This window comes from Acinonyx jubatus, chromosome B2, assembly GCF_027475565.1.
Source record: "Acinonyx jubatus isolate Ajub_Pintada_27869175 chromosome B2, VMU_Ajub_asm_v1.0, whole genome shotgun sequence".
NCBI classification, from domain to species: domain Eukaryota; kingdom Metazoa; phylum Chordata; class Mammalia; order Carnivora; family Felidae; genus Acinonyx; species Acinonyx jubatus.
The window spans coordinates 112,140,371-112,166,970 of NC_069385.1; the positions used below are offsets into that span (position 1 = coordinate 112,140,371).

The 26,600-nt window shown below is 41.3% G+C and overlaps 1 protein-coding gene across 2 annotated transcripts in view; it reads left to right on the top strand.

Annotated features, from left to right (window-relative positions):
• Positions 1-26,600, top strand: part of KIF6 (kinesin family member 6) — a 386,005-nt gene that overhangs the window by 11,121 nt on the left and 348,284 nt on the right. The gene's annotated exons all lie outside the window — the stretch shown is intronic.

Genomic DNA, 26,600 nt, shown 5'->3' on the forward strand with positions numbered 1-26,600 from the left:
ATACATCTGTCTTTATGCTTACAATAAAAAATGTACAGACAGTCCCCAACTTAGGATGGTTCAGTTAATGATTGGTCAACTTTAGGTGGTGTGAAAGTGATAGGCATTCAGTAGAAATCCTATTCTGAATTTCGAATTTTGACCTTTTCCCGGGCTGGGGATACACAACACAGTGCTCTCTCATGATGCTGGGCAGAGGCAGCGAGCACAGCTCCCTGTCAGCCACACGATCACAAGGGTCAGCAACCAATGCTCTTACAACCATTCTGTCCCCATATAACCATTCTGTTTTTCACTTTCAGCACAGTACTTAATAAATGACATGAGGTATTCAACACTTTAGTATAAAACAGGCTTTGTGGTAGATGTTTTTAGCCACCTGTAGGCTAATTAAGGTTCTGGGCACACTGAAGGTGGGCTAAGCTGAACTATGATATTCGGTAAGCTAGGTGTATTAAGTGCATTTTCAACTTAGGGTATTTTCAACTTACTGTGGGTTTATCGGATGGAACCTCATTGTAGGTGGAGGAAGATCTATACCTGCTAAGTAGACCCATTTTTAATTCCACTAATCGGTGTACCCTCTCCCACAGATATTGCTGGAAACTCATTGTCACCTTTTGTCTTTCAAACTCCTTTGTTTTATGAATCTTACTCAAACTAAGTCTTTCTCTTTTAATACAATCTTTCTCCACAGTGGGTGAAATACAGTTGAGTAGGCTTCGGCTATTTTAGTTACAGTCACAGTTCAATAACCTCTTTAGGTTAAATTCAGATCTCCTTGGTGTGCCTGGGTGGCTCAGTTGGTTAAGCCTCTGACTCTTGATTTTGGCCCAGGTTATGATCTCGTGGTTCAGGAGTTTGAGCCCCACATTGGGGCTGTCAGTGCGGAACCTGCTTGGGGTTCTCCTTCTCATCCCCTTTCGCTGCCCTTCCCCTGCTCATGCTTGTGCTCTCTCTCTCTCGCAAAACAAATAAACTTGAAAAAAAATTCAGAGCTCCTTGACTGGATGTCACACTTGTCTAAAATTCTCTTCCTTTTAGTAATCTTTTGGGTTATGTCATTTTTCAGATAGCTGACCTCATTTTGAAATTTCCTAAAATCATTCAGGGAGGGAGCCTTCCTTTCGGTTTCCTGGATGTCTGGTATTTCTTCTCATTACTAATGAGCTCTTCCGTCTTGAGCCCACCTCCCCTCCAGCTCTTGTTGGGTCTCTGGGCCTGGAGTCATCTTCCTTCAGAGATCTGCATGGTTGTCCTTGAAGTCTTGCTCCTTTGTCAGCTTCTCAGGAAGGCCTTCCTTTATTAGCTGCATTTGAAATTGCACTCCCTTTCACCCTTCCCCATTTTATTTTTTTTAGCACTTACCACCATCTGACATACTACCTAGTTGGGTTGTTTATTAGTGTTCTGGTCCATCCTTCTCTAGAACAAAAGCTCCACAAAGGCTGGGATTTGTTTTGTTCACTGACTTGACAATGACACCCAATCCGATGATGATGAGATTTCAAGAATGACAGGCATTTTCATCCAGGCTGCCCAAGTTGTTCCTAGTGGAGCCTATCTTTCAGCAATAGGAAGCATTCCTCTTTGTCCCTTTTAGTACTTACCTCCTTGTATCCCATTTTTCCTGAAAATATTTTTGCTATTTTATTTTTTTCTGTTAGCCTTTATCTAGTTTATCTTTCTCGATCTCTTAATTCAACTTCCCTGTGACCTTCTGTTTTACTATCTAAGTAAAAGATAGCTGGCCTTTGCTTTTCAGCCACACTCAGAGCCCCTGACCTGTAATTGGCTATTTGAACCTGTTTGTATCTATTATGATTATGATAATGATGTTTGGAGCCATTCTTCCGATTTTAATTTATTTTTTCCACTTACCATACTTTCCATTTTTTCCTCTTTTGCTGTTTGCTGGTTTGACTGTACTTGCCACTGCTGCTGATACCCATTTTCTCCCTCAAGGTGTACGTTGTACTTCAGCCACTCCAGTGTTGTTGAAGTTCAGATATTTAAACTCATTCTTTTGTTTTGTTTTGTTTTTTGTTTTCCCCTCAGTATCTAAAGTTTCTCCCCCTGTCTGTCTCTCACTTCGCACACTTTCACTTTGCCTTTCCTCCTTTTACAATCTCCAGTGATGGGACCAGCTGGTAACTGCATTCTGGATTGTTGTTAATCATTTTTATCATCAGCCTTTATTCGTATTTATCTCTGAGTTAATATTTGTTTCTTTGCTCATCACTGTTTCTTATACTTATGTCTACTTCTTGGATTCCTTTTGAGTATGGCTGGTAATAATTTCTTAGAGAGTTCAAGACTGGGGAACTTTTGGAAGCTTTTCATCCCCTTTCACAGTTAAAATGGAATTTGGGTATACAATAATTCTAGCTTAAACATTCCCTTCTCATGGGGCGCCTGGGTGGCTCAGTTGGTTAAGCGTCCGACTTCAGCTCAGGTCATGATCTCATGGTTCATAGGTTTGAGCTCCGCGTTGGGCTCTGTGCTGCTTGGGATGCTCTTTCTCCCTCTGTCTCTATCCTTCCCCCACTTGCTCGCTCTCTGTCAAAATAAATAAATGAACTTAAAAACAATTTCCTTTCTCTTGTAACTGTGAAGACACTGCTCTATTGCCTCTTTGCCAGAAGTGTTGCTGAAGAGATGTCAATGTCAATCTGTATCTTAGTTCTTAGGAAATGCCTTTTTTTTCTTTTTTTTTCTTTTCTGGAAGTTTTTAGGATGTTTGGATTTTGTTCTTTTTTTAATGGAATTTCATATCAGTGAATCCCTTGATAGTCTAGGTATGGCTATTTTTTCATGTGTTCATGTATTCTTGTCTCATTCATCCATTTCTGTCTGAAAACTCTTTACATATTCAAGCTCGAGTGTTAGGTTATCACACTGTTAATATCTTTAATAATTAACACAATAATTCCCTTCCCTCCAACTTATTTTTGGAACTTCTGTTTCTATAACTAGCACTTTTCTCCTCCCAATATTATAACTGTCCATTCATAGTCCCCATCTCTTTGTTTTTTGGTTCTGAGTCCTGAAAGAATTTGTTAGCTCAGTGTTCTAGCATGGTAATTTCCTTTTCAGCTGTGCTTTTCATTCTTTGTCACCTGCCCCTCACATTTTTAATTTTAGCAATTTTATTTTTCACTTCTAGGAGATGGAAACAACGTCTGTTCTTGTTTATTGATATGATATCCTTCCTTTTCACTCTGAAGACAATTATTATCTTTGAATTGGCTTTTTTTCTATATACCTTTTTTTTTAATGTTTATGCTCTACTATTGCTTTCCTCATATTTCATATTTCCCTCAGATACATATTTCCCTCAGGTACATATTTCCCTCAGATATTTGATGCTTTTAAGAAATACTTGCTATTCCCCCATGAAGATTAGTCTTCAGGAATACATGCTCAACAAAAATCCAGCCACTCAACTCGGCCCTTTGAAGGCTGTTCTGTTGGGTTAACCCATTGTAGCTTAATCCTGGTACTGTATACAGTTAAAGCTAAATAAAATTAGTGCTATTTCTTTCCAAAGTTGTGTAATTCAGGAGCCTTACTAATTTAGACTCATCTTTTCCTACTTAAGTCAAAAAATGACGTGATTACATGACTACAGAACTGCATGCCAGTGGTGAGAAGTTATAAAACTTTACATTTGTGTCACTGGAAATTAAGTAAAAGAATCTTTGTGGTTAGTTGTTTATTATTTAGTACATCCCCCCTAGGAAGCATTTTATCATTCTTCCTCTTTTGAACTTTGATTTTTCTGAAATATATCCTATGCAAAATCAGCCTTTTATCATATTAATTCACTCATTGGTTTTGGACTAATTTTTTATAAAGATAAAATTTAGTAGCTGCGCAAGTGTGTGTAGCATATGGTATTGCACCATATGAAAGAGCTTGTAGTTTTTTGTTTTTAATTTTATTATTGAAGTATAGTTGACATACAATATCATATTCATTTCAGGTGTAAGGAACTTGTGATTTTATTTGATATCTCACTCAGTGTTATTCTTCTCAAGCTGGGTTGCATCTATCTTTGGAGGATGTGGTGGTCTATCAGGGGATGCCTGAAGCCACAAGCCAAACCTGGCACATCATCCTGGAGGGTGAATCATCACCTGGAGGGTGAATTTTAGTGAAAAATTTAAGGAGAGAATGTTGAAGTCTAAACTTTTCTGAGGTCCCATCACATGCACTTGAAATTCAAAAGAATCCCAGGTCTTTGTGGTGCCTGGGTGGCTCAGTTGGTTAAGCGCCTGACTTCGGCTGGGGTCATGATCTCATAGTTCGTGCGTTCGAGCCCCATGTCAGGCTCTGTGCTGACAGCTCAGGGCCTGGAGCCTGTTTCAGATTCTGTGTCTCCCTCTCTCTCTCTGCCCCTCCCCTGTTCACACTCTGTCTCAAAAATAAATAAACAGCAAAACAAAAACACACAAACAAAAAAACAAAAAGAATCCCAGGTCTTCAGCCAATCTTATGTGTTACCTAAAAGCTTGGGGTGTGGGAAATTTTATGTGCAGTGAGTGCTTTTGGAGCAATCTGGAAGTCTAGTGTTTTAGAGGAACGCGGTTTGACCAAAACGAATAGGGTGCACACCGTGAGGGGGACTGGTTGTACCAAAGACAGAGGGCCCCATAGCTGGGCCTGGACAGCCGTAGCACCTGCAGTGCAAAAAGTCCAGCCAGGCTCGTTTTGGAAACGCTATTAGTCACTCTGAACCAGTTCTTCTAACCTTTGATTTCACCAGGGTTGAACAACACCAAGTGTAGCCTTTCAGTTTATTTTGAGTAGAGGTTGAAGGGAAAAAGCAACCTCCCAGGGTTACAACCACAGACTTGGAGAAGGACTTTTGAGAGTACTTGAACCTGCTGGGGTTGGGCGGGACAGGGCTTGGGAGAGGGCATTTTCTTGTGGGAGGGACAGCCCACACTCCCTCCCAGTAGGGCCAGGGCCACGCCCCTGAGGGCTGTAGCTGTGGCTCTAAGAAATAGGTCCTGGTGCCGATGCTGTTGGTTGTATAGCTTGCCCAGTCCTGCTGCATGAGCAGAGACAGGGAGGCCAGAATAGGGTAGAAGAGAAGGTGCAAAAGAGTACTTACACACATAAACTGAAATCTTATTGTGGACTCATGCTTCTTCCCCCTCTGGCTCAAACAATGTGGCATCAGTGGAATAATCTGATTCCGGCCTCAGCCCTGTGACAAACTTACCCTGAGACTCTGGGTCAGACCTGTCACTTCTGAATCAGTCATCCCCTTGGAGAAAGGGAGATGCCAACAATACCAAGTTTACAGGATTATTTTGAGGCTGAAAGAAATATGTACTATGTGAACTTCGACACCTTCTTCAGTCTAAGTGTTGAAAAAATTAGATATATGTACTCTTTTCCACTTTAAAAATATGTCCAGTGGCTTATGGATTCAGACCAAGATGAAGTAAACACACTTCTCTCTACTCCTTTCACTAAGTGTAAGTAAAAACTCTGGGCATTATATGTAAAAGAAATACGAGAAGATTCTGAGAAGGTAGACTGGCCAGGGGACCTGCAGACCTGAGGAATGACATGGGTGTGTGTGTGTGTGTGTGTGTGTTGCCTCATGTGTCCCAGACTAGATGCTGTCAAAACTGGCAACCCAGAAACACCAACAGGCTCAGACAAAAATGGAAAGAAAAGTCTGTTCTCTATACCCAGGGGACCAGGAAAGGGACAGCCTAGTGAGACAGAAACTTTTTGAGACTAGTTGCCCTGCTCCACCCAGATACCATGGAAAAATCCCGCCGCCCTACCCCAATAACAAAGGCCTGGCTATCGCGAGGCACCCCATCCCCCACTGCCAGGGTGGTATCCGAGGAGTGGGAAGACTCATCCCCATGTGGAGGTAACAGCTTCTCCCTCTCCCTCTCCCTCCCCCAAGTTGTCATTGGAAGTCACATGGGATCCTGGGGTTCACCACCAACCAGCAGTAACAAGGCCTCCCTCACCCTGCTGTGGTATCCGTGAGCAGCAACCAGGTGCCCCTCCCTGTCCTACCCAGGGGCGTGACAGATGAGGCCTAGAAGGGAGCCTGAATTCTCGCCTCCACCCACAGGAATGAGGGCCCCCCACAAGTGTGAAGACTGGGTGGGGAGCCTGGGCCTTCACCCCTACCTGGCAGTGGTGAGGTAGCACCTTGCTGCTCCCACTATCACGTTGTCAGAGGAGGCATGCCAAAAGAAGATTTAAGTGTGTTCGGGAATCTCATTAACATCACACCTAAGCTACCCAGGATACGTTGAAAATCATTTATCAGATGGGAGATATCAGGGATCTGGAAAATATCAATTTGCATAAGAAGAAATAATCAACAGATGCCAGTATGTAGATAACATAGGCCTGGAATAACCTAGCAAGGATTTTAAGCAGCTATCACAAAAATGCTTCCATGAGCAGTTATGAACATGCTTGAAACACATGAAAAGATTTAAAGTCTCAGCAAAAAAATAGAAGATCTAAAGGAGAACCAAATGGGACTTTAGAACTGAAAAGTACAATAACCGAAATAAAAAGTTTGATGGATAGCTAACCAGCAGGAGGGAGAGGTCAGAGAAAAGAATCAATGAATTTGAAGCGGTAACAATAGACATTACCCAATATGGACAATAGAAAGAAAATAGGCTGGAAAACAAAATGAAAAACCAAACCAAAGTGAACAAACCCTCAGGGACCCGTGAGAACTCTAGCAAAAATCTAATATTCATGTCATCAGAGTCCCCAAGGAGAGGAGAAAGAGAGCAGGGTTGAAAAGTATTCAAAGAAGTAATGGCTGAAAATTCCCCAAATTTGGCAAAAGGCCTAAATCTAGAGCTTTAAGAAACTGAGCAAATCCCAAACAGGATCAACTCAAATCCATTCTAGGACAAGTTATAGTTAAACTTCAGAACACTCAAGACAAAGGAAAAAAACCTGAAAGCAAAGGGAAAGAAATGATACCTTACCTATAGGGGGAAAAGTTGAATTATGGAGGCTTTCTCTCTCAAAATAAATAAACTTTATGTTTTTTAATTAAAAAATTTTTTTAATGTTTAGTTTTGAGAGAGAGATACACACAGAGTGTGAGTGGGGGAGGGATAGAGAGAGAGGAGGACACAGAATCCAATGGAACTCAAGAGCGATGGGATCGTGACCTGCGCTGAAGCTGGATGCTTAATGGACTGAGCCACCCAGGTGCCCCAAGTAAACTTTGATAAAAAGAGAAACCTTTAGTGTCATTTGTTCTTCTATTTAGTAGATTTGGTAATCTAAATCATTAGACTAGAACTTCTCCCCCAAGGGACTCAATAAAGTTAATTCCATTAGACATTCACCAAAACATCCCTGCCAGTAAACACTTTATTTTTCTCAAAATTGGCTTTCAAGCAGCAAACACTGGTTACCACCAAATTAGACAAGAACCTACTGGCTCCCACAGATCTGTTCAACTTCTGGCCACAGTTTTACTTCACCAGATGTGTTGTTCTCAAACATGTACCTGTGCTTGATGCCATTTCTTGCTATGCTGAAATTTCCTGGTAACATTGCGTTTCTAGCTTTTGTGATTTCACTATTATTCTTAAATTCAAACTTTTAGCTGTAGCACTTTTAAAATTTTATCTGCAACTGAGAACATGACTTTGTGCCTAAAACCAGGAACGCGTGTCAGCTTTTAAAACCTACTGAAATTATAGAAGGTGATGATCTCGAGGTGCTCCACCGAAATCTTAATAAGGGAGAGGATAATAGTGCCGTGCCACCCGCATTTAGTGAGCTTGCAGAGAGCATGGTAGTCCACCGGATAGGCATAGGTTATATACTAAAGGTGCACGTTTAAAATAATGAAATTTACTATTGGAGGTAAAACAAATGAGTCTAAATCCGGATGTCTCTTCTTAGGAGTGACCATACAAGAAATTGCATGAAGCCATTATTTTGCACTGATGACTGTAAGTTAAAGCTATTGGTGATTCACTTGATACGATACCACTAAAAATGGTCTGAGAGTTATATGAAGCACTTTGGCTGTGGGGAATCTGAGCTCTCTGACAGAGCAGAGACATGTGATGAAAATCACTGGGTCTGTGGTAAAATAAATAGCATTGCTTAAATTAAAAAGATGATAAAAGACACTGACCAGTGGATCAGAGGTGCTCTCGCAGTGATGTGTTTCCTTAGCTAGAAGATACGTGTCTTATGCTGGCAGGCCTCCTACTAACACAGATCTTGAGGGGCGCCTGGATGGCTCAGTTGGTTAAGCGACTGACTCTTGATTTCGGCTCAGGTCATGATCTCATGGTTCATGAGAGAGAGCCCCTTGGGCTCTGTGCTGACAGTGTGGAGCCTGCTTGGGATTCTGTCTCCCTCTCTGTCTGTCCCTCCTCTGCTTGTTCCTTCTCTAAACAAACAAACAAACAAACATTTAGAAAACTTAAAAAAAAATAATAAAGCAGATCCTGAGGCTAAGATTCGTGTGAAGGTAGTGTATTGGGGAGGGGAGCCCAGGACACATGAGCAGGGGAGGGGGGAAGTGAGACAGTTAAGGAAAGGAAGCCATCATTAGGTATGTGAAAAGAGTAGGTGACCACTTTGGGCAGTGGGGACTCAAACCCACTGGTGTCCTCTGGGAGACTGCAAAGAACATGCTTCAGGGCTGTCCCACCCAAGAGCCAAAGCAGCTCCTCTGTGTGTAACCACGCCCATCCATTATTGGCTGGGGGCCACTTCCGGGGTGCTAACACCTCGGCCCTTGTAGCCTCACCCGTACATGAATTAAACAAGCATGGCACACAGGGTAAGTGTGTGGGCAGAGAGCCACAGGCTCATTCGGTAAGAAGCCATTTGCGTGAATGGGCACAGGGAGCCTTGAGTAGATAGGGGTGCGGGTACTGCTAACTTCTGCACTGCCCACCCGCATTTCTGCTCATCGTGGCCTGGAAATGTCTGGGCTGCTCTCCTCAGAAATCACCCGAACAGGGAAACAGATTAAAACAACACGCAAAAGGGACACAAAAACTGGTGTTAATTGTGACTACATTTTATGTAAGATTGAGTTCCGAAAACATTGTGGCACCAGAATGGAGAAATTACCTGTGTGTGTTCTTCCCAGTATTCCAAAGTTCACATACTCAGTATCATTTTGTGCATCAGTCCTTGAGGAGAGTAGAAAAATTGCCTTGTCCAGAAGTAATAAAAAACATTCTTTTTTATATTGCTCTTTCTCAGACACAAGCGTGTTCCTGGCTCAGGGCCTTTGCACTTGCTCTTCCCGCTGCCCGGAACTCTCTCTCACTCCTGTCTTTACCTCCCTGTCCTGCAGGTCTCTGCTCAAATGTCTTCTCAGTGAGGCCTTCAGTGACTACGCTATGTAAGATGACAGCCCCAGCGGCCCCACGCTTACCCATCCTGTGCTCTCTTTTTCTTTGTAGCGTGTAACACCGACGCATACTAGACACAGTGTTTACTTGTTACATTTGTTTATTGCCTGCCTCTACCCACTCAAATGTGAGCTTTGTAAAGGCAAGGACTCTTCGTCTATGTTTGCTGCTGTGTCCCCGGCTCCTAGCACACCATCAAGTATATATTGGATACTCAACGAATAACTGTTGAGTGAGAGGATCGGTATGTAGAGGATTATCCTTCAGGGGCTGTAGCCTTCCGTTTCTTGCTGAATATGATGTGATGAGCTTTGTTTCTTGTAAATGGGTTTTACTTTTGGTTCCTTCCTGCGGTGTTTCTTGGACAGAGGCCTTTTCAGTGAAATGAAAATAACCCGATGGATAACTGCTTTTTTCTTGAGTCTGGTGGTTCTCAAAGTGGCCCCTGGACCGGCAGCATCCATATCACCTAGGAACTTGTTAGGAATGCAGATTCTCCGGCCTCACCCAGACCTTCTGAATCAGAAGGTTTTGGTTTTTGTTTGTTTATAAAGGTTTGTTTATTTTTGAGAGAGAGAAAGAGAGAAAAAGCATGAGCAGGGGAGGGGCAGAGAGAGAGAAGGACAGAGGATACGAAGCAGGCTCTGTTCTGAGCGCAGAGCCTGGTGTGGGGCTCGAACTCACAAACCACAAGGATCATGACCTGAGCTGAAGTCAGACGCTTAACTGACTGAGCCCAGAGCATTCTGTTTTAACAAGGCCTCTAAGTGCTTCTGTTATACTAACTAAAACTCAAGTTGGAGATTTCATGACCTAAGGGTACTCATTGCTATCTTTCTTTAGTGGTATCTTTCCCAGACACCTGAGATGTACTCCAAACAACTTTACAGTTCTGAAATTTTGGTGTTTGTTTATAATTTACACCCCACTTCTTTCTAAAATAAGTGGAAACACCTTATCCTAACGCCAGGGCAGGCTTCCTGGGTGTGAGCCCCAGGCACAGGGCCCCCTGCTTAGAAGGATGCCTGTCTTGGTTTAACACTCTGTTGTCAACACTTGCAGGACAATTAAAAAGTAACAGGGAAATCAGAAACTATTTGGCTAAGGTAATTAATTAGTTATGATTAGTTTTCAGGAATTTAAACACTTTCTGTAAAGCAATAGTTGTGGGAGACTGTGTAATACATCAAGACCGGGGACTTTGTCTCCCAACTTTAATACTTGGTAGCTGTGTAGGTTTGGGCAACTTACTGATTCCGTGTCTGTTTTTCATCTGTACCTGGGGAAATGGCACCGTAATAGCTACTTCATTTGCCCTGATGATCAAATGAACTGGACACAAAAAACACATGCCCCAGGACACAGTGTGTGCTCAGGAAGTATTAACTATCATCCGTTTTTGGCTCCTCACCAGCATTTTTCTAGACAAAGATTTTTCATTCCAGTTCAGGATTTTACCAACTTATAAAGCTTTTCTTTATGGATTCCACCCCCCCCCCCCCCCCGGCTCTTGTTAGATTTGGTTTCTCCTGATCACAAATTGGCAATTTTCTCAGAGATCTTTACTTCAGGACTTGAGAATGCAGTCACAGATGATCCAAAGATATTTCTAGTTATTATTATTCACCTTCTTATCCTCCCAAAGAATGATCTACAAAGAACGCGAATGGAATGCAAAGCCTTCTGGAAAGTCCTGCCTACACAAATGTGTAGTGATTGATTACAGCTGGCAAGATCTTTACTGTAGTTATTTGAATTTACAATTGACTGTCAGAAAGCACAACCATAATTAAAATATGTTGTTTAAATTGTTGGGGAAAATAGGGCAGTAAATTTATTCAGTGCATGATCTAAATATCTTCTTCATTTGAAAGTCGCTTTACTTGGAGCACAACTCTTTTAGCAGAAATGTCTGTCATTCTCAGTGAATTTGGCTACCCTTGTGCTTGCCCAGGTGTTTTTGGTCAGATTTTTAATGTACTTCTGGCTAAATAACATGAACAAACTTATTGTTATTTGATAACCACGAGAATACGCTTGATCCCATACAGAGATTTGCTAATCTTACAGCAGATGCACATGTATTCTCTCACTTAGTTTTTACAGCCCTCTGGGTGGACAGATCTGGTTATTCCCCTTTTAGATGAGAAAACTGGGGCTCAGAGCATTTAATTGACTTCTGCAGGGTCACCCAGTAGTAAGGTTGTGGAGCTGACACCAGAGTATGTCTTTCTTTCATAGTCTTTTGAGCCTCAGATTGCTGTATCTCAGAGCAATGGGTTTGTGTATTTCATTGCATTTCACTGAGATTACCCTTGCTAAATTCACCAGTGATGTTCGTGTCACTGAGTCAGTGGGCAGCTTTCAGTCCTCATCCTATTTGACTTTCATGAACATTGAACAGTGTTGACTCTTTCCTCCTGGTTGTTATAAACGGGCAGAACTGAGATGTCAATTCTGTCTCAGCCACTCTTGGGGTTGGAGGTAGGCAGGTGTGGGAAGTGAACTGTGCCTTCCCTTTTACTTCCCACCTCCTGGATTTTTTCTTCCTGTACTCCAGAATCCATGATCTCTGTGTGGCCCTTTAACCACCACTGTGCCTTTTTCCCGTGCATTGTCAAATATTCACGTCCTCCAGATGACGTTTCTTTCTTTTGTCCATAAAATGTCTTCGCTCAATGTAGCTATTCTCCGAGGAAAACAATTAGGTTAAATTAACCATTATTCATCACTCATTCAGCTAACATTTATTGAGTGCTAGCTATGTATCAGGCACTACAAGTAAATCTTAACTGTCTTGGAGGAATTTTTGTTATACAAAAAAGATCCTTGTTTACCAAAATCAGGCCAAGACTGATAGCATTTCAGCCATGGTGATATACTGAAATGAAACATGTTAAGCTGTGTGTCAGAAGACATTTTCAGCAAGCGTTCAGTCATGTCGTTTCCAAGCCTGTCATCCCCACAGATGCTGATCAGGGAAGACTGTCCTACCCATAGTTTCTTAATGGTTGTAACATTGTTCCTGGCAGCCGTGGCCGATGGGGTCAGAAGAAGGAATCTGAGTCAAGGGCCACGATGCAAGGCTTCCCATGGCTTAGCAGGTGGATCTAGGCTAAAAGTGTTACCCAAATAGAAATGGACTGGGGCTGTTTGAGTATCACTCTTGGCAGAATAAACTGGGCAAATCTGGACAAAGCAGACTGCTGGAGCAGGAGCAGAAGCTGGAAGGCTGAGGTAGAGAATGAGAGTCTGAAGGGGTCACTGTCGACCACACGTTGGTGACAGCTGTGGGTCATCATAGCCTCTGCCAATTTGTAACTGACACATAAGGAGAAGGTCCCAAGTGGTCTAGAGGCCTGGTGGAAATCCCTCCTTCTTTAATGTTTTCATTCTCTCATAGTTACCCTTCTTCCCTTGGTTTTTGTTCATTGTGGCCAAATGTATCTAATTAAATCAAGGTCACGTTTTATGAGTAGACTTGATCTACTTTGTTTAGACCTAATGCTGGCCTGAATAAAAGATTTAGAAATTAGTTTTTCTTCTAGTTTCATTGAGATGTGACTGACAAAATAAAAACTATGTATATTTAGATTGTACAAGATAGTATTTTTTAAAAAATTACTTTTTGATGATACTGAATGTCAAAAGCAACATGATGGTTGTGTAAGTCACGTTTAATGCTTGAATCTGAGGAGTCTGAGTCCAGTTCTCTAGTGTGAAGTGCAAACATATTCTTCACTAGTAACTGCAAGGGAAATGTATCGTGTCATTTCTATGCTCAAAGCCCTTCAATGGCTCCCTCTTTCATTCGGAGAAAAAGCCTAACTCTTTATGACGGCCTAGAACCAGCTCTGGCTGGCTGCATGGACCTTGGCTTTGCAGTCAGTATGCCTACGCTGAGAAGGGCCCCATGCTGGGTTTAACCCCCCACTGTTGCCATCTTGAAGTTCCTAATAATTTTATCTTTGAACTAGCATTTTGTAAGTGATGTCCAGTGGGAAAAGGAACACATACCTGAAGAAAGGAAGCCCCTGGAGCAGCATGATGTGCACGTGCTTGTGGTCCAGGTGACAGTTGGTATGCACACGGGCTTGGGCGTAGCACGCAGCACCCACCGGGTAGCATTTGGCCAGCTGCACACCTGAGAGCAGTCCAGGGTGCTACAGGACCCCGAGGGGGTGGTCACGCTGGGATACGGACCTAGATGGCGGGAGTGACCACCGTAACGTCAGCAGAACGGCATCATAGCAAGACAGCGGGGTCTTCCCAGGGGCTTCTCCGGGAGGCTGGCTGTCCTGTGTGTCCCCAGAGCTGGCCCTGGCGGTGTCTGATATTTAATGCTCTGGCCTGAGCACCAGAACAGGAACTGCTGGCACTCAGCGTGCAAACTATATCAGTAAGCTATTGCAAAATAAAAGTGGACATAAAGCATATCACAGAGTTGGTAGAATTCTTCAAATAGGTTAGAATTTTCAGCCTTGAAAATGCTGCAAGTAAAGCACATGTCCACAGCCTTAGAAACAAATTAAATTTAAGATCTATTCAACAGAAAAGGACGCTATTTGGTTATGAAGCTTCAGATGAATGAATTAATGAGGGAGATAATTTTAAAATTAAATTCTTCCTTGTAATCAGAGATACAGAGATAAAACATATAAATAGGTGTTTGGGAGTATGCACAAATTATGAAGCTACTTTTAGTTTCTTGTTCTTACCTTCACTAGTTACAGGAGATGTCAGCAAATATTAAAATGCATTGGGTAGGGGCACCTGGGTGGCTCAGTTGGTTGAGCGTCCAACTTCAGCTCAGGTCATGATCTTGCTGTCCGTGAGTTCGAGCCCCATGTCGCGCTCTGTGCTGACAGCTCAGAGCCTGGAGCCTGCTTCAGATAGATTCTGTGTTTCACTCTCTCTCTGTTCCTTCCCCACTCAGGCTCTGTCTCTCAAAAATGAATAGACGTTAAAAAATAAAAATACAAAAAATAAATGCATCGAGCATATTTGCATTTAAAATTACATTCAAACTTACATGAGACTGATTTGTATGAAGAGGTCAGTCATTTTAGAGACATATTTGTGAGATTTGTCAGCTTAGATATACTAAAATTTGTATTTTGAAATAATTTATAAAAAATTTATTTCAATGTTGTTATAGTCTGTAAAATACTCGTAATAGCTCCAGTAACTGAGAAGGAAAGATCTTTCTCAAAAGTAAAAATTATCAAAAATTATTTGTATATTATACCTCCATGACTTACTTATTTTATAACTGGAAATTATTTTGACCGCCTCTGCCCACCATGGTGATGATAGTTAATGGTACTGTATTGTATATTTAAAGGTTGCTAAGAGAATAGATCCAAAAAGTCCTCATTGCAAGAAAAATAACTTTCAAAAAGAAAAACTATGATTTTGCATTTGCTAACAGCTTTCAGTTGTATCAGTTGAAAATGAAGTTGCTACAAATCAAAACCACACTGAGATACCACCTCACGCCGGTCAGAGTGGCTAAAATGAACAAATCAGGAGACTATAGATGCTGGAGAGGATGTGGAGAAACAGGAACCCTCTTGCACTGTTGGTGGGAATGCAAACTGGTGCAGCCACTCTGGAAAACGGTATGGAGGTTCCTCAAAAAATTAAAAATAGATCTACCCTATGACCCAGCAATAGCACTACTAGGAATTTACCCAAGGGATACAGGAGTGCTGATGCGTAAGGGCACTTGTACCCCAATGTTTACAGCAGCACTTTCAACAATAGCCAAATTATGGAAAGAGCCTAAATGTCCATCAACTGCCGAATGGATAAAGAAGATGTGGTTTATATATACAATGGAATACTACTTGGCAATGATAAAGGATGAAATATGGCCTTTTGTAGCAATGTGGATAGAACTGGAGAGTGTTATGCTAAGTGAAATAAGTCAGGCAGAGAAAGACAGATACCATATGTTTTCACTCATATGTGGATTCTGAGAAACTTAACAGAAGACCAGGCGGGGAGGGGAAGGGGGTTAAAAAAAAAAGTTACAGAGAGGCAACGAGGCAAAGCATAAGAGACTCTTAAATACTGAGAACAAACTGAGGGTTGGGGGGCGGTGGGGGAGAGGGGAAAGTGGGTGATGGGCATTGAGGAGGGCACCTGTTGGGATGAGCACTGGGTGTTGTATGGAAGCCAACTTGACAATAAATTATATATAATAAAACATAAATAAATAATCCTTAAAAAAAGAAAATGAAGTTGCTAAAGGTATAAATTTTGATGACCTAATAAATGAATATGTAGTAAAAGCAAGCCAGGAAAATTATATGATCGATCAAGACATATTAATAAAGTATTATCATATAAATTATCTTATATAAACATTATATAATAACAAAGTGTTATATGTATAAAATTATAATGCCAATTTATTATTTTTTTGCAAGTTGAAAGTTTATCATTACTCATGTAATACCATTCTCCCTTGAATTATAAATAATCCCTCTAAGTACTAAAATATTTTTGAGGAAAAAAGCTTTATATTTTAATACCCCTGACAGCACTTTCTCTCCTTTTGAACGAAGGGGCTCTGCATTTTCCTTGTGCACTAGGCCTCACAAAGAATGCAATCAGCTCTACCCAAAACAGTCTTCCAAGATTTGTTTCTCCCTGGTAAGCAAAGGGGCACTTACCTTAAAGCGTTTTTCTTTTTTTCTTATATTCTCCCCTTTGCTGTTTCAGGTTTTAACCCTCCAGAAATCTTCAGCCTCAGATAGGGCTTTTGCTTTGGCTGTTTTTTTCTGCCTGGAATGATCTTCTCCCACATACCCATGTTTCGTTCACGCTGTCACCTTTTTAAAGTTTTTGCTCAAATGTCACCTTCTTATTGAGGCACATGCTGATGATCCTGATTAAAACTGCATCCCGTCCCTCTCCCCAGCTGTCACTGACCCTCTTATCTTACTCTGCTTTTTCCTTTTTTTTTCTATAGAACTTACCACCTTCTGACATATATAATTTTCCAGTGTATTATGTCTGTTGTACATTATCCATCTGCATTCTATCTGCTAGAATGTCAGAATTAGAATGTAGAATTTCTGTTCTGTTGATGACTCCCAAGCACTAGTAAGCCGTAGATACCCGGTGTTTGTGGAATGAGTGAAGTCTGAAATTGTTAGATAAATGTGCAGTCGCTCTGCAAGCCAAAATTATTCACATTACTGCAGTGCGTTTTTCTTTGTTGTGCAATAGGCAAATTAGATTCTTGATTCCTCAAATTGTTTACAGCGAATGCTTTTGTATTTCCAGCTATTTTAATTAATGAAAATCCCCATTATAGAATCATATACTCATGCATGCTAATTAAATCGTGTTGTTCATATAATTGTAGCCATAAAAGGCTTCCAGAACACTAAAAACTTTGTTATAAAAGCTTAAACAGTTGAAAATAAAAGAAAACCCCAGTGGCTGAATTCTTTATTTGCTTGTTAAGAATATTTATCTCCTGTGAGACCCTGTTTAGCCTCAATCTAAATGATAATAGAAGTACAGTATGTTTTCACTTAGGAGTGTCTGTATTTTCATTCTTAATTTAGGTGAGTAGGCAATTGTGTCAGGAATTACTCTTATTCAGAGATAAAATATTCTTCATAGCTCTGTAGAAATGCATTTACTAGCTTGTGCTCACTCAAGCACTAGGATCTTTGAAAACCAGTATTCCTTTTACTTCTGATTTAATTTCGGTTTATTGTCAGAACACCAAATTTTTTTCTCATTGAGACAAAGTCAGAGTTGTTATTAAACTAGGAAGTATCCTTTTTTTTTTTAATAACAAACTTGTGCTGCATGCTACCTTAAAAAATGGAATTGCTCCTTTAATGGGAGAAATTGTTACTCAAAGTTGCTGTGCTATCAGTATGTTTCTGGTAGAGGGAGTATTTATATCAGGACAATAAAATTTGAATTTCCAAAGAAGCCACCAGAATAACGAAATGCTTAAATAGCACACCGAAACTAATTTCTAAATGTTGATATGACATAAAAACTTGATTACTTCTTTAAGTACAATTAGAAGGTTGAAAATCATGACAGTAATTTCATATCTGTATTAGATGAAGCCATGTCTCCAAAGATTTCTCAGTTTCCATGTGATACTCATAATATTATATGAGTAATGTGAATTAAAATTTTATGAAACTAGAAAGATCCTAAAGATGGATACTAGAAAGTTTTTTCTTAAGTTTATTTATTTGTTTTGAGAGAGTGACAGAGCAAGAGAGCACACATGCAAGTGTGGGGAAGGGGCAGAGAGAGATGGAGAGACAGAATCCTAGCACAGAGCCTGATGTGGGGCTTGAACTCACAAACCATGAGAGCGTGACCTGAGCCGAAACCAAGATTTGGATGTTTAACGACTGAGCCACCCAGGTGCCCCTAAAAAGTTGTTGATTCCCAATCTATTTTATCTTTAATATCATTGAACCATGCAAAAATGACCAGTCTACTGTTAGTCTCCAGAACTTTCTCAATGACAAGACATAGAAACCTACCTCAAATCCTAGAAAAAGGAATTTACGGGCTTATGTTAGTAGTCTCAGTTTCCTCCTTGTGGCTGGCAGCTCCAAATTAACAGGCCTGAAGAACCCCAACCCTCAAAATAGGACATTGATCTTTCCTACTAGCTTCAGTAGAATGATCATGTGAAGGTCTGGAGTTGCATGGCCAGTCCCAAACAAATCACTATCACTAGATGATGGGGGTACTCTCTTTACCCAGATGTCCCCAACCTGATTGGTAGCTCTACCCATAGCACTTGGAGATGGGGAGAAGTTCTGCCAAAGGACAGGATACTGGTGATCTGAGAATAAGGTAAGAAAACAAACTGGACCGATCAATCTCTGCCTTGAATAAACAGGCAAAGTAAACAAAACCATAAAAAAACAAAGTAAAACAACAACAACAACAACAATGTGAAGATAGCTGCGAGATCTTTAAGGCTGAGGACATTCAAGGGTAACTATAGAAAGTGAAGAACAAGAACGGAGCTTGTTTACATTTTGGCCCTGTCCTTCTATGGTATCTAACGATTAGTTCATCTGTCTAATAATGGATTTCTGGTCTCTGTATGTTTGGGGTTGATTGTAGTTATACTAGATAAAGAAGAACTAACATGCAGTAGGTTTCTACTACGTGTTAGGCTGTAAACACTTTGTAATATTTTGTATATATATGCATCCATTCTAGTTGAATCATGAGGCATTGATACATCTGTGAGTAACAGAAAAACTTAATAGTGGTTTGAAGAGATGAGTGTTTATTATCTCACATAAAAGAAACCTGGATGTAGGCAGTCCAAGGCCGTCTTGGAAACTCCAGGACCACCGGAGACCCAGGCACCTTCTCTCTCGTCCTGCCATCCTTATTTTACACCACCCTGTGGCACAAGATGGCTGCTTGAGCTCCAGTGCAAAGATGTTCCTTGTAGACAGCAAGAGAGAGATCGGAGAAGAGGGTTGCAGCTGTTCTTTTCTGAAGAGAATAATTGCCAGTCCCACACACCATTTCCACTTAGATCTCGAGCCTTAACTTAGTCACATGGCCACACCATGTGGGAAGTGAGGAGGGAAATGTAATTCTTGTAGTTGGCTATGTACCCAGCTAAAATCTGGGGTTTGCCTGCTAAGAAAGAAGGGGGGGGAGTGACCACTGGGAGGCAACCAGGAGTCTCTGCCTCATACTTGATCTCCTAAGATGTACAGCAGACATTGGTTATGGAACCAGAAGACCATGTGATCCACCTTAGGAAGAGTCTTAATATTTCTGGATTTATGCTAGTTTGGTACCCTTAAGAGCTCCCTTCCTTCTCTTACATAAGGCCTCAGACATGCTATAAAGTGGCTCTTGGTAGATCTTCTCAGAGTCCTGTGTGTACTGACTTTCCAGGGGTCTGTGTGCATGTTGACTCGGGCAGTGTGGCTCTGCACTGATAACCACGTGTGACCACTGTTCTCACAGATGCCATCTGTTACTTCTACCATTCTTCCCAAAATGAATTGGTGGGTGAGAGTTGATGATAGCCCTCCTGATGCTGACAGGCTTTCATTTCTGTCCTAACTAGCTGGTGCATTGTTGTGTCTCTTTTAAAAGTGAGGCTTACATATATTAAGTACAGCATACTCTTTTCTTATGAAAAGAAATTGTTGAGTGTAACTCTTCTGTTGCACCTCACATACTGCAAATCCTTTAAGGAACAGTAAGAACACAATAGGGTTGTATATTAAGTAGCCTCAAGTAAATTTATTAAAGTGTGGGTATGGTAAAAATATTTCCCCTCAGAGATTACTTGACAAAATAATGAACAGAGGTTCAGAAATATCTCAGTGATATAACCATCAGTCTTCTTTGTTAGACATATAAAACCACATAACATGTTTTATTTGAACCGTAAACATGTTCAAATGTGGTTAAAGCCTCACGGTGATGAGTTGTATATCATAATTTTATATTGCAAAAGTTGTGTGGCAATTTACCTGATGTTTTCAACCTCTCTGAGATTAGAAGGACAGACAAGAAAGCAAGTGTGAAACTTCCTCAATAAAATTCTTCTAGAGCATGATTCTGAGTGGCCTAGTCCAGTGACCTTACATTAAACCAAAATGCCGCGTGTCTCCTTATGGCCATCATGCTATGAAAAGGATGGCAACGGCTACTTTGGGGAAATTAGGTGGTTTAAAAAAAAATCAAGCATAGAAAGTCTCATTTTCCTTAGTTTTAAGTTTGGGTTTCTCTTAACTAAATTTACCACATAGGCCTTTGTCTCTAGTTCAGTCTGCCTCTTACAGAAGCTTGTCTCCTAATTCACATCCAGCTAGCATTGCTGGATTTAGCAAATGAAAATACAAGGTGCCCAGTTAAATTTGAATTTCAGGTAAGTAACGAATAAAGTTTTCATATATGTCCCAAATGTGGCATGGGTCATACTTACACTAAAAAAATTATTTGTGCTTATCTAAATTCAAATTTAATGGGGTGTCCTCTATTTTAAGTGGAAATCCTACTTCCAGCCCTTATCACTGTGATACTGTCTGTATATTTTCTTCGCTGAAGTTCACGTCTCCGTCTATGGATTGAACTATGCAGATGGCCTTCTGTCCCTGCGTCTTCTCCTGCTTATGGCCTTTTCCATCGGGATGGCCTTCTCTTCTCCCTTTGTTGGCTTATCACCTTAATGCAGTCATCCCCCACCTGCCCTTCCTCCCGATCTCTCTCCCAAATGGCATGGCATTGTTCATGCTTGACATCTTGAGGTCATCTCGAGCCACCTTTACCCTTGTCCTCCGTATTCAGTCAGTCAGTCCTGTCCATTCTTCCTTCACAGTCCGTTTTTCCCTCCCTTCCTCCTGGTCTTTCCCTGTGCCTCACTCACTCTCTCTTTCTGGTTGCCCTTGTCTGTCCACTCACCACACTGGCTGCAGTTTAGGCCTGCCCGCCTGCTCCTCCAGCTGGCCTCCAGCCCTAACTCCTCCCTTCCCCTGGTCATTCTGCAGTTTGGGTTCACGGTCCAAACAATCAGAGCTGAAAACCTTCAGTGACTTGCTGTTGTCTACAGATTGAAGTTTAAGCCCCTTATTCGAGGTCTCCCATGTAAGACTTTCCAGAACTGCCTTCTGCCTATTTCCCTAGCCTTGGTTGTATCAGTACCTCATATCAGTGTTTATCACCTGTTTAGATTCACTTCTCTTTCACCGTATTATAGCACTGAAACCCCCCTTAGAGATGCTTTTGTGTAATCACTTGGCATATAGATTAAAAGGAAGTATTATCTTAGTTTATATCAGTGTATTAGTAAATGTTACCTTATAAAGTGCCTAATAAAAATTTAATAATATCCTAATTGTATAAATACAAAGATATGTTTTGACCTTTCCCCATTTGCTAAATGATGCATGCTGTCCTGTGGTTGGAATTAATTAGATAATAAAAATGTGATTTGTTAACATTTAAAATGGCACCTTATGTTTGGCTTTGTGACCAAAAATATATGGAAATGTGTATTATTATTAAACTATGTGACAGCAATATTTCATGACCTGATATTTAATTCTTACATTTTACACTTAAAAATAAACCTTTTCATAATTACAGTATTTTTAAATTTTTTTTTTACGTTTATTTATTTTTGAGATAGAGAGAGACAGAGCATGAATGGGGGAGGGTCAGAGAGAGAGGGAGACACAGAATCCGAAACAGGCTCTAGGCTCTGAGCTGTCAGCACAGAGCCCGACGCGGGGCTTGAACTCACGGACCGCGAGATCATGACCTGAGCCGAAGTCGGCCGCCCAACCGACTGAGCCACCCAGGCGCCCCCATAATTTCAGTATTTTTATACCTTGTTTATAGTATATTTCTCAGTGATAAGATAAGAAAGTGTGTGTCAGGTTGCTATTTCCAAGCATTTCCTACAGGGAATATATTTCAGAATTAGATAGTCTTTATTCATGATAAATAAAAAGCCCAATTATACAGTCGTTTGCTTTCTCATGACTCCATTTGTTCTGTTGGAGGAGCCCAAAGCTCTGGAGAATATATCTCAGACGTGGGTTTGGCTTGGTCATGAGATACTGTCGCAGCTTCCTGTGGGCGCAATCTGAGAAAGCCTACAACTAGTTCCTGTGATATTTCTTTTCTCATTCTGTTCTCCTGGGTCATAATAAGTTGAGTAAATAATGAGTTTCTGGTCTCTGGTCTATATCAAAATGAAAATAAGGTGATAAGAATCTTGAGCTGCAGTCTAGCTGGAATTAATCTTAGGATTGGTACTGATTGGTATGATATAATAAATTATAGTTAATGTGATTCGTAGAAGCAAAGAAGCCTCAAATCATCAGATAGTTTTAGTACGTAGGAGTGCTTGAGCTAGATTTCTTCTTTTCCTCTCCCAGGTCTCCTGTCTTCCCTTTCTCACCTGGTCTTGCCCCATTGTGGGGCCTGTGTGGTGGGCTCATCAACCTGCTTCCTGCCCTCCAGCTTCTGTGTGGTTTCAGCCAATGGAAAGGCCCAGCAAGAGATCAGAGGGGAAGGGACAGAGAGGTCAGACATTCCCCCCAGTACTTTCCTCCCTGCAAGCTCACCTTGGGTTGGCTGTTTTTTTAGACTGAAGAAGATCAATTACTTCTCAAGGCAGCCTACTCTCTGTAACTCTCTTTCCTTCTGGGTTGCAGAATCTTTCTTTCCCTTTGTACTTGAAAGCCCGGAGGTGATGTCAGATACTTTACTACAAGTCCCACGTTTCAGCAACTCTTTCTTGTGCCCCACATCTCTTTAAACAGGCCCTCAGTGAATGGAGTGTACCATCTATCTCCTGTTGGGATCCTCACTTACATGGACTAATTATTTTACCCCCTTCATGTATACAATTAAGTAATCACAAATGGTATTCTTATTCTAGAGGAAGAGAAAGTGAAACACAGAAACACTCAGTGACCTGCAAAGATGGCTAATATGTGATAGAGCCAGGATTAAAGCTTGGCCCCAGGCTACACGATCTTAACCACCACGCTATACCCACGTATGAGCAATATGAGCAATAGTGATTTCATCAGTTTTGGAAGTATTCATAATAACAAAATATATTAACATTAACTCATGTTGTTGACACATAGATTGATCAAATTACTGCCCGTGCTCTCTCCCCACCTGGAACTTTTATCTGACTACTTCAAAAGATAGTGATTTTTTTTTTTCATTGGAATAATGATATCCTTTGATGTTAAGAAATAAGAAGTTCAAATTTTACTTATTATCCTCAGCCCTATTAGAAAAAAATTCTTTGCCCACAACTAAGTACTCTCTTTAAAATAGGAACTCATCAAAGGCTCACATTTAGCTTCTTTTCTTCTTAAGAGCCTGACATTAGGAGTTAGTATTCATTTCTCACAGTGACCTAGTTTTGACATAATTTTGGTCCTGTCAGTTCGTTCCCAGAGCCGACATGGTCATCGTTTTATTGTCTGCTTTGTGCTGGGGATGTGTCTTCTTCTGCCCTGCCCCCTGCAGTCACCACCCATTATTCATTGTTCATTGTCCTCCAGCCTCTTCTGTGGTGTAACCTGTCACATTTTCCATCCTCTTGGCCTTGTGTTGTGGAGCTGCTATTGAGTGCAGCTGCAGTGTGTTGATTCTGGACTCTTAGGTACCCTCAGTTGCTACACTATGCTGCTTCTGGATTGACTTATTTGGCAGTTCACGTTTTTTCCAACACAGCAGCTTCCCAAAGTGTAGACTCATTTCTTCATGCTAAAATAGTGAGAATAAAGAAACAGCTCTCTTACAGTCTCTTTGGGATTCTTGGATCGTTGAAACTTCACAGGACAATAGCCTGTAATTACGCTGGTCTCAGGTATACGCAAACTTGAAAAATGCATTTGGTTTTTAGGAGTCAAAGAAGAAAAACACACAATTTGTGATTCAGGTGCTCTTGTTAAAAATAGTGCTCTTGAATGAGTGGCTGTTTATAGTTCGGGTTTTGGGTGGTTATTCTGTAGTGAAGGTCCTGTTCTTGACAAATTTGCTTCCCAGTCATTTTTTCTAACGTGGGCGGTTGGGTCATGAGAGAAGGCCAGAGTTTCTTGGCAGTTTTCTCTTCTTGTTGCCTGGAACCCCATTATTACCGCGGGCTTCAACTGCCAAACTAGGGAATTTGATCAGAAATTCAAATCTGTGAGCACAAGCAATCATTTCTATTCTCTCCAACTACTTACCTTGGTGTTGTATCTATTCTGAAACAAATTGTGGCTTTAAGACTGTGAGAGAGAGCTGCTTATTGAAAAATTTCAGATTGTCCACGTGACTGACTGGTGTAGGTAGCATCTTTCTGGTCAAATGTTTTTGTGTGAAGAGGGTGTATCTTTTTCTTTTTTTAATTTTTAAAAATGTTTCATTTATTCTTGAGATTGAGAGACAGAGACAGAGCACGAGCAGGGGAGGGGCAGAGCGAGAGAGGGACACGGAATTGGAAGCAGGCTCTGAGCTGTCAGCACAGAGCCTGATACGGGGCTTGAACTCAGAAGCCATTAGATCATGACCTGAGCCAAAGTCGGATGCTTTACCGACCAAGCCACCCAGGCACCCTGAAGAGGGTATATCTTCAGTGCATTTTCAAAGATTTGCTCAAATAGGGAAATTCTGGTTGCACCTACTTTTGGGGGCAGATTGCCGGGAAAAGATCAATGTGGTGGTATCTTTTCTTTAAAAAAATTACCATTTTACGTACGTTTGAGATCTAGACAGAGCTATTAAGCTAAACATCTTACCAAATATGATTTACTCCATTGTCCTGGCAAAGGCTTAAGAAGAAAATGTCATGTTGAGCTAATTTGTTTATTTTCATTGAGGGGCTCTTTTGTCTGCCCTCCAAATGAGGGGTATTTAAATTCAGTGATGTTTTAGAACCCAACCCTCATTCTAAAATAACAAAATTTCCAAAAAAAATAGTCATTAAAATCAATTAAAACAAGCGCTTATACAGCAGATTTTTGCATTACGTTTTGTTATCTCCGAGTTCACTTAGCAACAAAGGAAGAGTAAGTACGGAGATTGCCGAAATGGAGGAGAAGAAAAGGAGTAGAAGTTTTTCTAAGGGTCTGGAAGGTTGAGAGAGCTATAGCCATTCAGCCAGTATACCTGCCATCAGTTTTACCTGTTTACAACTGCTGAGCCCCGTGTAGAATGGGGTCCGTGGCCAAGAAACGCACTTATCTTTCCACCTCTTTCTCTGCCATGTACTCAGCAAAACCCCTTCTCTTGTTGAACCTAAACCATCCACCTACGCCATGCCTATGCTTAGGCCTCTGACACTGCTAGAGAAAAACATTGCAGTGGTTGGTCTCACCATAAGCTCATGCCACACACCTCAAGTAGGCACTTGCTGTACCTGAGAGTCCTACTACACTTTCCTGGTACGTTAGCTTTCTCACTCCCAGAGATGACCACTTCCCAGTTTAATTCTTCTCAAGCTTCCTATATTCATTTCCCTCTTCCTTCTCTCAGCCGCTTCGTACTTCACTGAGTAAATAGACCCAATGAGACACGCACTATCTATCCTCCTACCACCATATCTACCAGCATCTGTAGCCAACTCTGTGACTTCCTTCCTATTATGGTAGACAGAGCTCCCCTCTCCCTGCCAGAGGTCGGTCAGCCCTCCATTGGTTTCCTGAGGTCTTCTTCTCTTGTCTTCTCCAGCATATTGTACTCACAGCTTTCTTTTCTGTGCAGCATCGTTGCTTTTTCAAATCTGTGGGATCATTCTCCTCAGTATTTTCTAGTATCTTCTATCTTTAAATACAACAATGCCCTCACTTACCCATATCCCTTGTAGCCTTTTCTCATTTCTCTGCTCTTTTTTCTCAGCATAACTACCTGCAAAGAGTTATCTGTCCTCTTGTTTATACTTCTTCACTTTCTGTTCATTCTCTGACCCTCTGCAGTTGGGCTTCTGTCTTATCTGCCCTTCTGAGACTACTCTTGTCAAGGTCATTAGTGACCTCCGTGTTGTCAGAAACAATGACCATATGCCCATCCGTGTGTTATTTGATCTTTAAGCAGCATTTGACAGGGCTAACTTCTTCCTGCTCTTTGAAACACTCTTTTACTGTTGGTTTATGTAACGTCACACTGTGGTGGCTGTGGAGGCATATCATTTAGGTCTTCCTTCATGAGAATCTTCTACAGGGTTATAGCTGACTTGAAGCCTTCAGCTATCATACCCTTAGATCCAGCACAGTGGAAACACAGTCCAGACTTCCTTGGAATGCTCCCGGAAAATAACTGAGCATGACGGGGGTACTAGAACTGGAACTGGAACATTCTTTTGCTACGTGAAATTCCTCCAGTAGATACATTGGATCAGAAAGTCCCCACCGGCCAGGCCAAATCTCTCGTAAAACCGAGCTGTGGTCTGAAGCACTTCTTCTGCAATCTCCCATCCCTCTCCTGTTCATAGATAGCAAACCTACATAAGGTCTGAAACTCTCTTCATCTATTCCTGCCCCTCCTCCTTTATAGTTCTCTTGTATGTCTAATCTCACCTTGGTATCACCCTCCCAGACGGCCCAAATGGACTCACATACTCTCCTGCTCCCTCACCCACTTGGCAGTTCCTTATCTTCTTCACCTCCTTTTCTCCGCCAGCCCTTAACACTGATG